The sequence below is a fragment of the Tamandua tetradactyla genome, chromosome 6 (assembly GCF_023851605.1).
Source record: "Tamandua tetradactyla isolate mTamTet1 chromosome 6, mTamTet1.pri, whole genome shotgun sequence".
Taxonomy (NCBI): Eukaryota; Metazoa; Chordata; class Mammalia; order Pilosa; family Myrmecophagidae; genus Tamandua; species Tamandua tetradactyla.
Window position 1 is genome coordinate 158,402,466 of NC_135332.1, and position 13,663 is coordinate 158,416,128.

A 13,663-nucleotide genomic window follows, 5' to 3' on the forward strand; every position below is an offset into this window, starting at 1 on the left:
ACCTATAATTCATTGTCTATGATTTTTAACTTCAGTTTCTTTAAAGCGGGAGAGACAGTTTTAGTGCAGAATCCTTATAAATGTAAACATTTTTCTCAGGCTAATTGAAATGAATCTGTACCTACTTTGACAGCACTTTTTTTCATCATGTGAATTTATCATGATTTTTTAAAAAGCACCGACGTTTCCTAGAAAAAATGACAAGTCTTTCCAAACTGAGTTTTATATATTAATGCATTATTCTATAAAATTATTAATTATAATTTAACATGCAATTTGCAAAAGCTAGTTCAAAAATCAAAACAAATGAAACTTGAGAAGCATTCGCTCTACTTGTGTGAGCAGAGGTACTAACTACTATGAAATGAAGCTCCGTTATATTCATTTCCCGTGTGTGCTATATACATCAATCAGTAATTTGCTGTGATTCAGCCTAATCCCAAAATGTTTCTCGATATAACAAGATAAAGAATGGACCACCGGGGCGGGCCGCGGTGGCTCAGCGGGCAAAGTGCTTGCCTGCTATGCCGGAGGACCTCGGTTCGATTCCCGGCCCCAGCCCATGTAACAAAAACAAAAAAACAAAATACAATAAAAACAAGAAAATGTTTAAAGATGTTTCCCTTTCTTCCTTCCTTCCTTCCTTCTCTCTGTCTTTCCTTTAAAAAAAAAAAAAAAAAAAAAAAAAAAAAAAAAAAAAAAAAAAAAAAGAATGGACCACCGGATTGAGAGATGCAGCTTGTGAGGCAGTGGTGAGCCACTGGACTTTGAAAGGCTGTTGCACATGGGTGGAAAGAAGAAGGAGCAGAGACATATCAGCACTTTCACACATGCAATATCTTTGAGAAAAGCTTAATTGTTTACAAACTTAATTTGTGCTATTCTAGGGAATGTTTGCTGTAACTTGAATTTCTACTGCAATTTCTTCATTACAGAAATACCTTTCTAAACTTTGGGTTAGAGTCCATACCAATTAATTGATAGTATTTGTTTATGGTTATCATTAAAATATATCTATTTGCCCCAAACGAATAAAGGAAAAAATGCAGCAAATGAACAGAAAACTGGAAAAAAAAAAAAACCGAATAAAAACTAGTAGCAAGTAATTACATTAAATTAAGATGGATTAAACATTGCCATTAAATGGCAGTCATTGTTCAAGTTAATACAAAAGTCAAGACCAACATATGCTGTTAATAAAGAATGCTAAAAGTATGTTAAAATATACACAAGAACAATAGAGACCACAAAACAAGAAATACCACAGGCAAAGAGGGGAATTTCAAATGGAGAAGAGTGAATTAGCATGTTTACAGTCTTAAAAATATATAAAGTAAAAGTTGACATAAGTGAAGCAAAAATTAAGCAAACTTACAATTTAATGGGCTATTTCAATTCTCTTCTCACAAAACTACATCAGAAAAGTTTAGTCCACTTCTCAAAAACACTCAATATTTTACACCTCACTCACCATAAGAGCTAAAATCTTTACTGTGCTACTAAAACTCTATATGACACCCCTTTATTACACTTTATCTTACTCTCCCTCTCCATTAAAATACTCTATATACCTTGTCCATCTTGCTGGTCCACCTCCACCTCGCTCATTTCAGGAATTTGATGTTTTCCATTTATCCTTTTGTGAGTAACCTTCTTCCAGAGATCAGTGAGGCTTGTGGGTTCATCTTCCTCACGTCTTTGTTTGAATGCCAACTTCTTAGTGAGGCTTGCCCTAATCATTGAATTTAGACCAATTGCTTCCTTTGGCACTCTCCATTCTCCTTTTGTCCTGAATTTCACTCAGTCATGCCTATCATCTGAATCCTATATATTTTATTTGTCTATTTGTCTATTATTTGTTTCTGTGCCCTGGGATGTGATTTTACCATTGAAAGAGGGGCTTTCAAGAGTTTTGTTTCCAATTGTATCCCCAGTGCTTAGAACAGTGCTTAGAACACTCTTGAATGAGAAATGAAAATATGATTACAAAATATACCTCTAATCCAATGGAAAATCTAACTACCATCTACATATTTTGTGATAAAACAATACACAGATTTAAGGAATTTCTGGAATAAAATGCAAATGGTTAAAGATTTGGAAGGGAAAATTTCGTTCTAGAGCAATCCTCTCATTATACCAGAGAGAACTGAGATCTGGAGAATATTGCCTACAGGGCAGAGGTAGTGGCAGAATATATCAGTATATGCTTATCTTTTCTACTTCATTGAAGTAGAGTTTGAGTCCATAGAATTTATCTGATTGTCTGACATAGAATTCTTTAAAAATGAACCAATTGTCAATGTTTAAATATTAGCATATTTCTGATAAGGAATGCCTGTCTCTCTTGAGAAATTAGAATGTCTAGCAACATAGGACCCATTTTCCATTTGGCAATAACTTCCCCTGCTTAGACGAGGCATGTGTTTTCAAGTTGGCTTCCCTTTTTTCATCATTTCCTATGGATTTTTGTGAACATCTGATTTTACAACTTGGATTCATACCCTTATGAATTATAATCTGAATATATAACAACATAATATTTTGTTTTACATATGTATACATCAAATTGCTCATTCTGGTAATTATGGAATATATTAACATGGTTGGAGAGCAAAGCAAACTAGTTTTATAAAAAGGAAATTTAAATGGCACTATGATTCAAAATCTCTGCCACAATCATTTTACCATTTAAATATTCATAGAGTTCTATCTAAATGTACTTTTCATGATTTGTACCTCAAAAAGTCACTGGGGAAATAATAAAATAATACAATCATTGACAATTTATTACAAATTACCTTAGTAAAAAATCATATTTTTAGAGAAAGTTTTAATGATTAAATGGGAATCATGATTGAGAGATAGAAGTAATATTTGGGGTCTTTCATTTTTTTTTTTTAATTTGAGATGTTATGGAGGAAGCTAACATCAGGTTAACTGCGTGGGTAGTATTTGATAGCCAAAAACAAGCACAAGATTATTAAAAGCATTTCAGGAGAGTTCAGAAGGGTATTAGGAGGTAGAAGGCAAATGAGGAGTGGGAAGCTATTTAGGTTAAATTTTATTGAATTGGGTAGTGTTGCCTCTTCTCCTTGGTATAGTAATGCCAAACTACTGAATTCATCTTGCATGACACAAAGTCACATTCTTATTTCTGGTATTATAGGTAGAACAATAAGGAAAATGAGTTCTATATTTTCATGAGTATCTAAATATCTTATATCAGTCTTGTCCACTATTTAATTTTTGGTAATGCCAACAATATGGAGAGTCTATGTGATTCTTGATTCTAAAGTAGACTATTGTATGTATTATTTATGGAAAATAGAAACTAATGAGAAGCAAATCTTTAGCACATTTTTCTCTGTTTAATGACATTGTAAATACTTTTCTCCGGTTCTTTTATTTTTCTTTATTGCTCAAACAGCCTCCTATGTGACCAAATTCATTACTTGATGGCATGTTGGCAACTGAGCATGTAGGTGCTTACTAAAATAAATGTACCAGTGAGACATATGGGCTCAGCTTTCTTCCAGCTAATTTGATATTTTTTCCTTAAATGTCTGCATAATATTTTGATTTTCCTAACAGCATGACTGGCATTGATAAATACCAATTTTGAAAGATTCTGGTTCCCATTCTAAATACCGCTTTTACTGTCTTCTAGGATTTTTTTTTTTTCTGTTGCAGTATGAAGACACAATATGGCATTCTCATTTACACCATTTCAGCTTGAAGTCGGAAATACTTTTTCTCTTGTAATTCTCTCTGTATCATTCTTTTTCCAAGAGAAATCACTTACCCTAGGGCATGATAAACTTTTCTATCATAGGAAACATTTCTGCTTCTTTCAGTTGTCCTTAGTATGTATTGACGTAATTGCATAGATCGCGTCACCTGAGTAGAGAATTATACTTTTAGCTCTCTGAAATTTTGTTTGCACCAATGTAACATTATATAAAAAATACTGTTGCTTATGCCATTTCTAAAATTTTAATGACTGGACTTTGAAAAAGGTCGATACGTTCCAGACATGAGGAAAACTTACTCTTTTATTTCTAATTCATATACTTAGTTTTAAAATGTGGCTGCTCATTTTGAGCTTTCTCTAAAACTGGACAAAGTATATTATGTTCTATGTTTGGAGAGAATGCATTTTTGTATCATGCCCAAAATGCTAATTCCTCTGGACTAGTGTACATCAGCTTTTTATTGTTGATCTGTTTTGCCCAATATTTTTTACAGTTTTTTTACTTGATGTTACAAATTTGCATCAAATCAAATATTAGCTTGGGCTGGAAACACTAGGAGCACATTTTTACACTGGGTAAACCTATATGACACTCCTGTATATGTTTGTGAACTAACAGTTTGAAGGGCAGGCTGTAAGGGCAGGGATAGAGATAAACATGACATGCTGCAAAAGGCCTTTTTTTGCGTTTCTTCCTGCACATAATTCTTTAATTAGGACTCAGTTAATAATGGCACAAAGTACTTTCATATTGTGTATATACATTTTTGGGGTAATCTGTGTGGTGGGAGACACATTTCATTCTTTTTCATGTGACTGCCCCATTATTGCAGCACTATTTGTTGAATTTGGGGGGTAGGGGGGTGGGTGGGAGGGGAGAGCATGGGCTGGGAATCGAACCTAGGTCTCCTACATGGCAGGTGAGAATTTTACCATTGAACTACCCTTGCACCACCTAAACTTTTGATTTAGTTGAGAAACTATCTTCCTTGACGACACAAGTAATTACAGAGCAAATAGTTGAACTCAACCTGTTGAAATGTGCTGGATGAGATTTAAAAAAAAATACTGCAGTAATTGTATACAACCTGTATCCTCTTTTTCTCATTTATTAATTTATCCATTTGTTCATTACACAAGTAGATATTGAAAGTTAAGAATCAGACAGCCAGGACTTCCGGAGAAGATGGCGGCTTAGTAAGACGCGCGGGTCTTAGTTCCTCCTCCAGAAAAGCAACTAAAGAAACAGAAACAATATGAAACAGCTCCCGGAGTCACGACAGAGACCAAAAAGACAGCGTACCCCATTCTGGAACAGCTGAATGGGCAGGGAGAATCCGCTGCGGTGAGATACCCGAGGGGCGCGCGTTTTCCCGGCCGGGGCGGCTGGCGACTGGGGTCCCCTCCACGCACGTGGCTCCCCGGTCTGACTGGGAACGTTGGATAGCGGGGCCCTCCCGTCACGCTTGGCGTTTCGGGCCAGCTGGGCAATTAGGACCGGCACTCCCCCAAGCCGTGGCGGCCAGCGACCCCCGCCTCCACGCGCGGTTTCCAGGGCCGACTGCCGTGCAGACAGACGAGCGCCACCTACTGGGCAGGGAAAGAAAAACAGAGCCCAGAGATTTCACAGAAAAAGCTTTCAACCAGCTGGGTCCCACACCCAGGGAAATCTGATCAAATGCCCAGACACCAGCAGAAAATAATGGATGATGCTCGGAAAATTGAAGATATGGCCCAGTCAAAGGAACAAACCAATAGTTCAAATGAGATACAGGAGCTGAGACAACTAATGCTGAATATACGAACAGAAATGGAAAAACTCTTCAAAAACCAAATCAATAAATTGAGGGAGGACATGAAGAAGACATGGGCTGAACAAAAAGAAGAAATAGAAAATCTGAAAAAACAAATCACAGAACTTATGGGAGTGAAGGACAAAGAAGAAAAAATGGAAAAAACAATGGATACCTACAATGGTAGATCTAAAGAGACAGAAGCTACAATTAGTGAACTGGAGGATGGAACATCTGAATTCCAAAAAGAAACAGAAACTATAGGGAAAAGAATGGAAAAACTTGAGCAGGGGATCAGGGAACTGAATGACAATATGAAGCGCACAAATATACGTGTTGTGGGTGTCCCAGAAGGAGAAGAGAAGGGAAAAGGAGGAGAAAAACTAATGGAAGAAATTATCACTGAAAATTTCCCAACTCTTATGAAAGACCTAAATTTGCAGATCCAAGAAGTGCAGCGCACCCCAAAGAGAATAGACCCAAATAGGCGTTCTCCAAGACACTTACTAGTTAGAATGTCAGAGGTCAAAGAGAAAGAGAGGATCTTGAAAGCAGCAAGAGAAAAACAATCTGTCACATACAAGGGAAACCCAATAAGACTATGTGTAGATTTCTCAGCAGAAACCATGGAAGCTAGAAGAGAGTGGGATGATATATTTAAAATACTAAAAGAGAAAAACTGCCAACCAAGACTCCTATATCCAGCAAAATTGTCCTTCAAAAATGAAGGAGAAATTAAAACATTTATAGACAAAAAGTCACTGAGAGAATTTGTGACCAAGCGACCAGCTCTGCAAGAAATACTAAAGGGAGCACTAGAGTCAGATACGAAAAGACAGAAGAGAGAGGTATGGAGTAAAGTGTAGAAAGAAGGAAAATCAGATATGATATATATAATACAAAAGCCAAAATGGTAGAGGAAAATATTATCCAAACAGTAATAATACTAAAAGTTAATGGACTGAATTTCCCAATCCAAAGACATAGAATGGCAGAATGGATTACGACCCAGCAATACCACTGCTAGGTATCTACTCAAAGGACTTAAGGGCAAAGACACAGACAGACATTTGCACACCAGTGTTTATAGCAGCATTATCTACAATTGCAAAGAGATGGAAACAGCCAAAATGTTCATCAACAGACGAGTGGCTAAACAAACTGTGGCGTATACCTACGATGGAATATTATGCAGCTTTAAGACAGACTAAACTTATGAAGCATGTAATAACATGGATGGACCTAGAGAACATTATGCTGAGTGAGTCTAGCCCAAAACTAAAGGACAAATACTGTAAGGTCCCACTGATGTGAACCGACATTCGAGAATCAGCTTGGAATATATCATTGGTAACAGAGACCAGCAGGAGTTAGAAACAGGGTAAGATAATGGGTAATTGGAGCTGAAGGGATACAGACTGTGCAACAGGACTAGATACAAAAACTCAAAAATGGACAGCACAATAATACCTAAGTGTAATGTAACTAGGTTGGAACACTGAATGAAGCTGCACCTGAAATATGGTTTTTTGTTTGTTTGTGTGTTTGTATCTTTTGTTTTTTTTTCTTTTTCCTTTATATATATATATATTATTAGTATTATTATTTTAATTCTCTTCTCTATATTAACATTCTATATCTTTTTCTGCTGTTTTGCTAGTTCTTTTCCTAAATCGATGCAAATGTACTAAGAAATGATGATCATACATCTATGTGATGATACTAAGAATTACTGAGTGCATTTGTAGAATGGAATGATTTCTAAATGTTGTGTTAATTTCTTTTCTTTTTTTTTGATTAATAAAAAAAATTAAAAAAAAAAGAAAAAGAATCAGACAGCCTGGGTTCAAATTCTATATTTTCCACTTACTCGCTGTTTAATCTTGGGATAGTACCCCACGCGTGAGATGTCTGGTAAGATGAGAGAGTATGAGAGGGTGAGGTCTCCCCCGCTCCATGCAACAATGAGGATGCGATAGAAAAATGATTGGGACTGCATTTCTAGGTTGCAAGTGATCATGGAGGGTCTTCTCCTAGTCTGCATAGAGAGGCCCTGGGTAAAAAAAAAAAAAAGGAGAAATTGAGATGGAGAGAACAGAGTGAATGTGCTTGGTCACTCCTCCGCCAAACCCCGCAGTGGCTTGGGAAGATTTTCCCTCCCGCTGTGTAGCTGGGAGTGCCCGGGTAAATTTGGAAGATAACAAACGTGCTTTTCTTGTGCACAGAGTCCGCTTAGTCAAGGTAAAGTGCCTGCTCCCCACCCTTGTGGCATGCTGCTGTAGGCACCTTGTTTTGTTTTGTTTAGTTTTTGGGGGGCAAGCACTGGGGGAACCCTTCCCCAGGGAGGAGGGGTAGACATGGAGGGTGCCAGTCAGACATCCAGCCAGTGAAAGAGACCTTTTTGGGTCCTGGTGCTGCTCTCCTTCCCCTATGGAGGTCTGAAGACCTCAGGTGTGTGCAGAAGGGGTGAGGCTGAGGCAGCTGGCCGAACTGAGTGAAGTGACTGGCCTCCAGACATTTCCAGACTGGCTGTGTGGGGATGAAGCTGAAATGTCCGGTCCTGCAGCCTGGCATCAGGAGACTACTAGATCCATCGGCCACCAGCTGGGGTGGTCGCTCCCCAGCACTCCCTGGGGTGCGTGTTGCTTATTCTCCAGCCCCCAAATTGGAAGTTTTTTGACGTGTGCTGGGGTTGGTGGTACCGGCTGGAGTTCCAATAGATTTTTACTTGATTCAGCCGGCACCTGCGAATGGGGTCAGGTGGGCCGAAGGGGATGAAAGGGCTTAAGAGCTACATCTGCTGGGAAGAAGAGGAAACTCCAGTCTGACAAAGAGCTTATCTGCCCAGCTTTCAAACAAGCCCTAACTGGAATCCCAAAAAGACTGACAAAACAAATCCAAAAGGGAACCTTAAAAGTCAACAAGTAGATACAAAATCTTCGATGTAGGAATGAAATCAATCTGCAGAATAACCTTTATTAAGATGTTGAAATGCCCTATTCACAACAGATCATAAAGCATGAAAGACCAGGCAGATATGGCTCAGTCAAATGACCAAATTTAATCATCTGAATGAGCACAAAATTTGAAACAGCTGATTAATCCTGTTCAGAATGAGGTAAAAGATGTGAAGAAGACACTGGGGGAGCATAAAGAGGAGACAGAAATGCCTCAGCCAAATGACCAAATTAAATCATCTGAGGGGATTCAGAATTTGGAACAACTAATTAAGGTTGTTCATAACAATATAAAGCATATAAAAAAGACTCTAGAGGAGCATAAAGAAAAATTTGAAAGAATAAATAGAAAAATATTGGCTATCATAGAAATGAACTATACTGTAGACCAAATTAAAAACATTAGAGACTCACAACAGAAAATTTCAAGAGACAGAAGCAAGAATAAGAAAATTAGAAGACATGAAAAAATGAACTTTAATGTTCAAAAGAACAAATCACAAAAGAGATGAAAAATGCAACTTGATTTCAGGGAAATGATAGATAACATGAAGTATATAAATATAAGAATTATTGATATCCCAAAGGGAGAAGAGAAAAGTAAGGGACAGGAAGGCTAGTTGAAGATATAATGTGGGAAAACTTTCCAACCCTTATATACTACATAAATATCCAAACTACACAAGCCCAACGAATCCAAATAGAATAAATGTAGTTAGGCTTACTCCAAGACATATACTTATCAATATGTCAAATCTTGAAGAGAAGCAAGAAGTCAGGAAAGCAGCAAAAGAAAAGAGATTTATTGCATAGAAGGAAAACGGTATAAGACTGAGCTCAGACTACTCAACAGGCACCATGGAGGCAAGAAGGCAGTGGTATGATATATTTAAGATTTTCAATGAAAAAGACTTACAGCCAAGAATTCTTCATCTTGCCAGGTTGTTCTGAAAAATTGACAGAGAGGTTAAAATCTTCACAGATAATCAATGGCTGTGAGAACTGGCAGCAAGAGACCTGCCCTACAAGAAATATTAAAGGGAGCTCTATTGACTGAAAAAAGAATAGAGAGGGAGGTCTGGAGGAGAGTGTGGAATTGAAGAGTATTAGCAAGTACTAATTACTAATACTAATAACTAGTATTAACTTAAAGGATAAAAAGTGAAAGAGGGAAAAGAATAAATAGATCTGACAAATAAAAACTTAAGGGTAAGCTGCTATATTCAGAATTTAAGAATTAAATTCTTAAATATTTAGAATTTCAGAAACGCTGATATCTGTATTTGTAGGATAAGATGCTAGAGCCAAGAACTACGTTTACAGTAATAATTTTGAATGTTAATGGATTAAACTCACTAATTAATAGATGCAGATTGACAGAACAAATTAAATAATATGATCTATCTATATGTTGCTCACAAGAAACTTTATTAGACCCAAGGATACAAACATTGAAAGTGAAAAGATGGAAATAGAAATTCTATGCAAGCTGTAACCAAAAGAAAACACAAGTAGCTATAGTAATAATTGATAAAATAGATTTTAACTGTTATCATAAGAGATAAGATTTCCATGCCTTAATTGTAAAAACATTTGTATTTTTATAATTTCTGGAATCAAAACATGAAAACATTCAGTAGTATAATTCATTACTTGATATTTTGAGAATATATAGAGTTTTGATAGCTAATCAAATGATATTTAAGTTAGTGTTTAATGTTTAGAATTCAAGAAACTGATGCAGATTTTTTCCTTGTTTGCATTAATTTTTATTTATTTATTTATTTATTTGCATCAGCAGGCACCGGGAAATGAACCTGGGTCTCCAGCATGGCAGGTGAAAACTCTGCCTGCTGAGCCACTGTAGTCCGCCCTGCTTGCATTAATTTTAAACTGGTTTATGACAGTTACTATACAAACATAGGCCTTACTATGATTGTATTTTACTTAATATACCTATGGATAAGCTAAGTAAGATATACATTTTTGGTGGTTAAAATTTTCATGTATTAATGTTAAGAACATTTGTATCCTCATATTTTTCTGAAATCAAAAACTTGAAAATGTTCCATAACATAGGTCATTACTATAGAAAAGTTGATATTTGTAATAACTTTCTATTTGATATTTTGAAAACATTCACAGTTTTGAAAGCTAATCGAATGGTATTTAAATTAGTATTTAATATTTAGAATTTAAGAAATTATGAAATTTGTATTTGTAGATATAGAATAAGATGTTAGACCCAAGAAATCTGCTTTTACAGTAATAATTTTAAATGTTAATGGAATAAACTCACTAATTAAAAGGCACAGATTGACAGAATGGATTAAATAATATGATGTATGTATATGCTACTCACAAGAAACTTTCTTAGACCCAAGCGCATAAACAGACTGAAAGTGAAAGGATGGATGTAGTAGTTCAATGCAAGCTGATCAAAAGAAAGTGCAAGTAGCTATAGTAATATTATATAAAATGGATTTTAAATGTGGATATTTCATAAGAGATAAGATTTTTATATGTTAATTATAAAAACATTTGTATCTGTACATTTTCCTGAAGGCAAAAACTTGAAAATGTTCAGTGATACAGTCCATTATTGTAGCAAAGTTGATATTTCTAATAACTTTCTACTTGGTATTTTGAGAATGTAAACAGTTTTGATAGCTAATCAAATGGTAGTTAAGTTAATGTTTAATATTTAGAATTCAAGGAACTCTGCTATCTATATTTGTAGATTTGCTCCTTGTTTGCCCTAATTTTAAATTGGTTTATGAAAGTTACTGTACAAACACAAACTTTACCATTATCATATTTTATTTAAAATGCCAAAATAAAAACATAAAATTGAACTAGTTAAATTATTTTTCAGGGATAAGATTTCTAATTATAAGACTTTTGTAAGAAATAGTGAGTTCATTTATGTAAAGACTCACTACTCAGTATATATTAGTTATTATTAGTAGTTGCATTACATTAGAGTCACTGTGGATATAAAAATAGAAATGAAAAACTTCGGCTGACCAGTAGAACCCAGTAGAGATGCAAATTATGCAGATAAGGAGTAGAAATTGCAATTGCAAAGTTAATAAATTGTGATGTTCCTCGAGAAGTGCAGATGATGTCAGGTATAGGTATAAATTATAAGTAGAAATATTTATAAACTCACACCAAGGAAAGTTGGTAGATAAAAATCCTCACTTTAATGTGAGAGTCAGGAAAGATTTCATATAAGGCTTTAATATTAAACTTGTAGTACGAAGTCATTAAGTGAAAAAGAAGGGAAACGTAATCCAGTAAAAAGAAACAATACATGCAAAGTCTCACAAATTGGAAGTGTAGAATCAAGGACAGCTAATGAATAAATGTGATTGGAAAGAAAGTGGACTGAGATGGGGCAGGAAAGAAATGAGGGTAAGTTTGGATCATAGAGGTTGCTGCAGGCTCTGCAAAAGATAGTTCGCTGATCCTTAAAATATTTTAAGCAGAATAATGATATGGTTTAACCTGCTAGTTAGGAAATGATCGTGGTTCTAAGGATGGATGTGGGTGAAAAAATAAGAGAAAATTATATTGCTTGGGAGGGGTTTGAATTGGCCCACGTTAGTCATACTGCTGACCTGTCCTAAACAAAGCAGTGAAAGAAAGGAATACACACACGTGTGGATGCGTACACACACATACATATTCATGAAACAATCAAGTTGACAGAAATATGGGGTAGTGAGACACAGTGAACTGAGCTAGAAATGACTCTTGGTCTGTGGTCTAACACTTTCAGGGAAGCATTTTTATGAGTAAGCGGGCATCTGGTTGTTTGTGTGGGGTTGGGGGCTTAGGGGAGTGGTGGTGTGTGTGTGGGGGGTGTTTTTGACTGAATCTCAACTGCTTAGTTGGTCATTTATATGCACACACAGATGCATATGCATGCATACACTCACAGAATGATCAGTAAAGGAGGCTGGTTCAGAGAAAGATTCTGGGAATAATTATTTTAAAATGCTAACTGCAGCCATGAATAACAGAGAGGCACAGTGTGGCCAGCGAGGTGTAAGGAATCCACGGGAGAGACGTGCAGGAGAAACAAAGGGGAAAGGTCAAGAAAGCAATTGATACAAGGTAGGTATGGAGAGAAATTCTGAAAATTGCCCCTTCTACTGGGAAATTAAAAAGTTAGTAGTGACATTGGAAGAATAGTTTCCCTGGCATGTTGCTGACAGAACCTAGATTGCCGTGGTAAACAGTAGAAAGCACTTCTATTGTTGAAGAATATTTAATGCCTCATGATATATTCACTTTTTCAAGCAGTGTGTGAAGTATAGTTCCATTTCTGTTAAAATATTTATTTATATATGCACATAGAAACACACAGTTACAGATAACTGTAATTATATTAACTATATAACTAGAAACGTTAAGAATGACTATTCTTGGAGTTATGGATATTCATATTTTTATTCTTTCAGCTTTTCTTAGGTGTCCATTTTTCTTGTAATGCACTTGCACCATTATAAGAATTAGAAAACTTTATTTAAGAATTAGCTGTTAAGGAGGAAAAAGAATTGAGCTAAAGGGAAATCTGGAAGTAAGGTGCTTTATAATTATTTTTATATGCTGAAGACAAGGAGTTAGGGGAGAGAGGAAGCTGAATAAGTAAGAAGAAAGGATCATCATCTCTTCTTAGAGAGAGGTAAAGCTCTAAGAAAGAGGGTGAGGACAAGGAACAGGATAGGACTGAGTATATGAAAAGAAAGATCAATCTTGGATAGATAGGAAGACACTTTTTCCTTACAAATAAAAGGAGGGAATTTGAGATAGATGTGGGCTGAAGAGACTGATGTTTAAGGATGAAGAAATCTATTTCTCAATATTGCTTTAAAAATATATATATAGACTCCTAAAATAAATGGTAGAAAAAATATCAAGGCACAGACTCTCATCTATATTAGATATTGGAAAATTTATTTTAAGTAAGTTTGTATCATTTATGTAAGGGCCAGGGAGAGAAAGTTAATGTGTCATTCTGGCTGGATATAAAACCATAAGTAAGGGGGTGAAAGGGTAGTTCAGTGATAAAATTCTTGCCTGCTATGCTGGAGGCTTGGGTTAAATTCCCAGCCCATGCCCTCAATGCCCACCCCTAAAAAAAAAAAAAA

At 35.8% G+C, this 13,663-nt stretch overlaps 1 long non-coding RNA gene across 1 annotated transcript in view; it reads left to right on the top strand.

Moving 5' to 3' along the window:
• The window catches only part of LOC143686456 (uncharacterized), a 156,420-nt gene extending 143,816 nt beyond the window's left edge, over nt 1-12,604 (top strand). The window contains exon 3 of the long non-coding RNA XR_013177165.1: nt 12,520-12,604. This is a non-coding gene — a long non-coding RNA (uncharacterized LOC143686456). The remainder of the gene's footprint in view (nt 1-12,519) is intronic.
• Nucleotides 12,605-13,663: the final 1,059 nt, after the last annotated feature.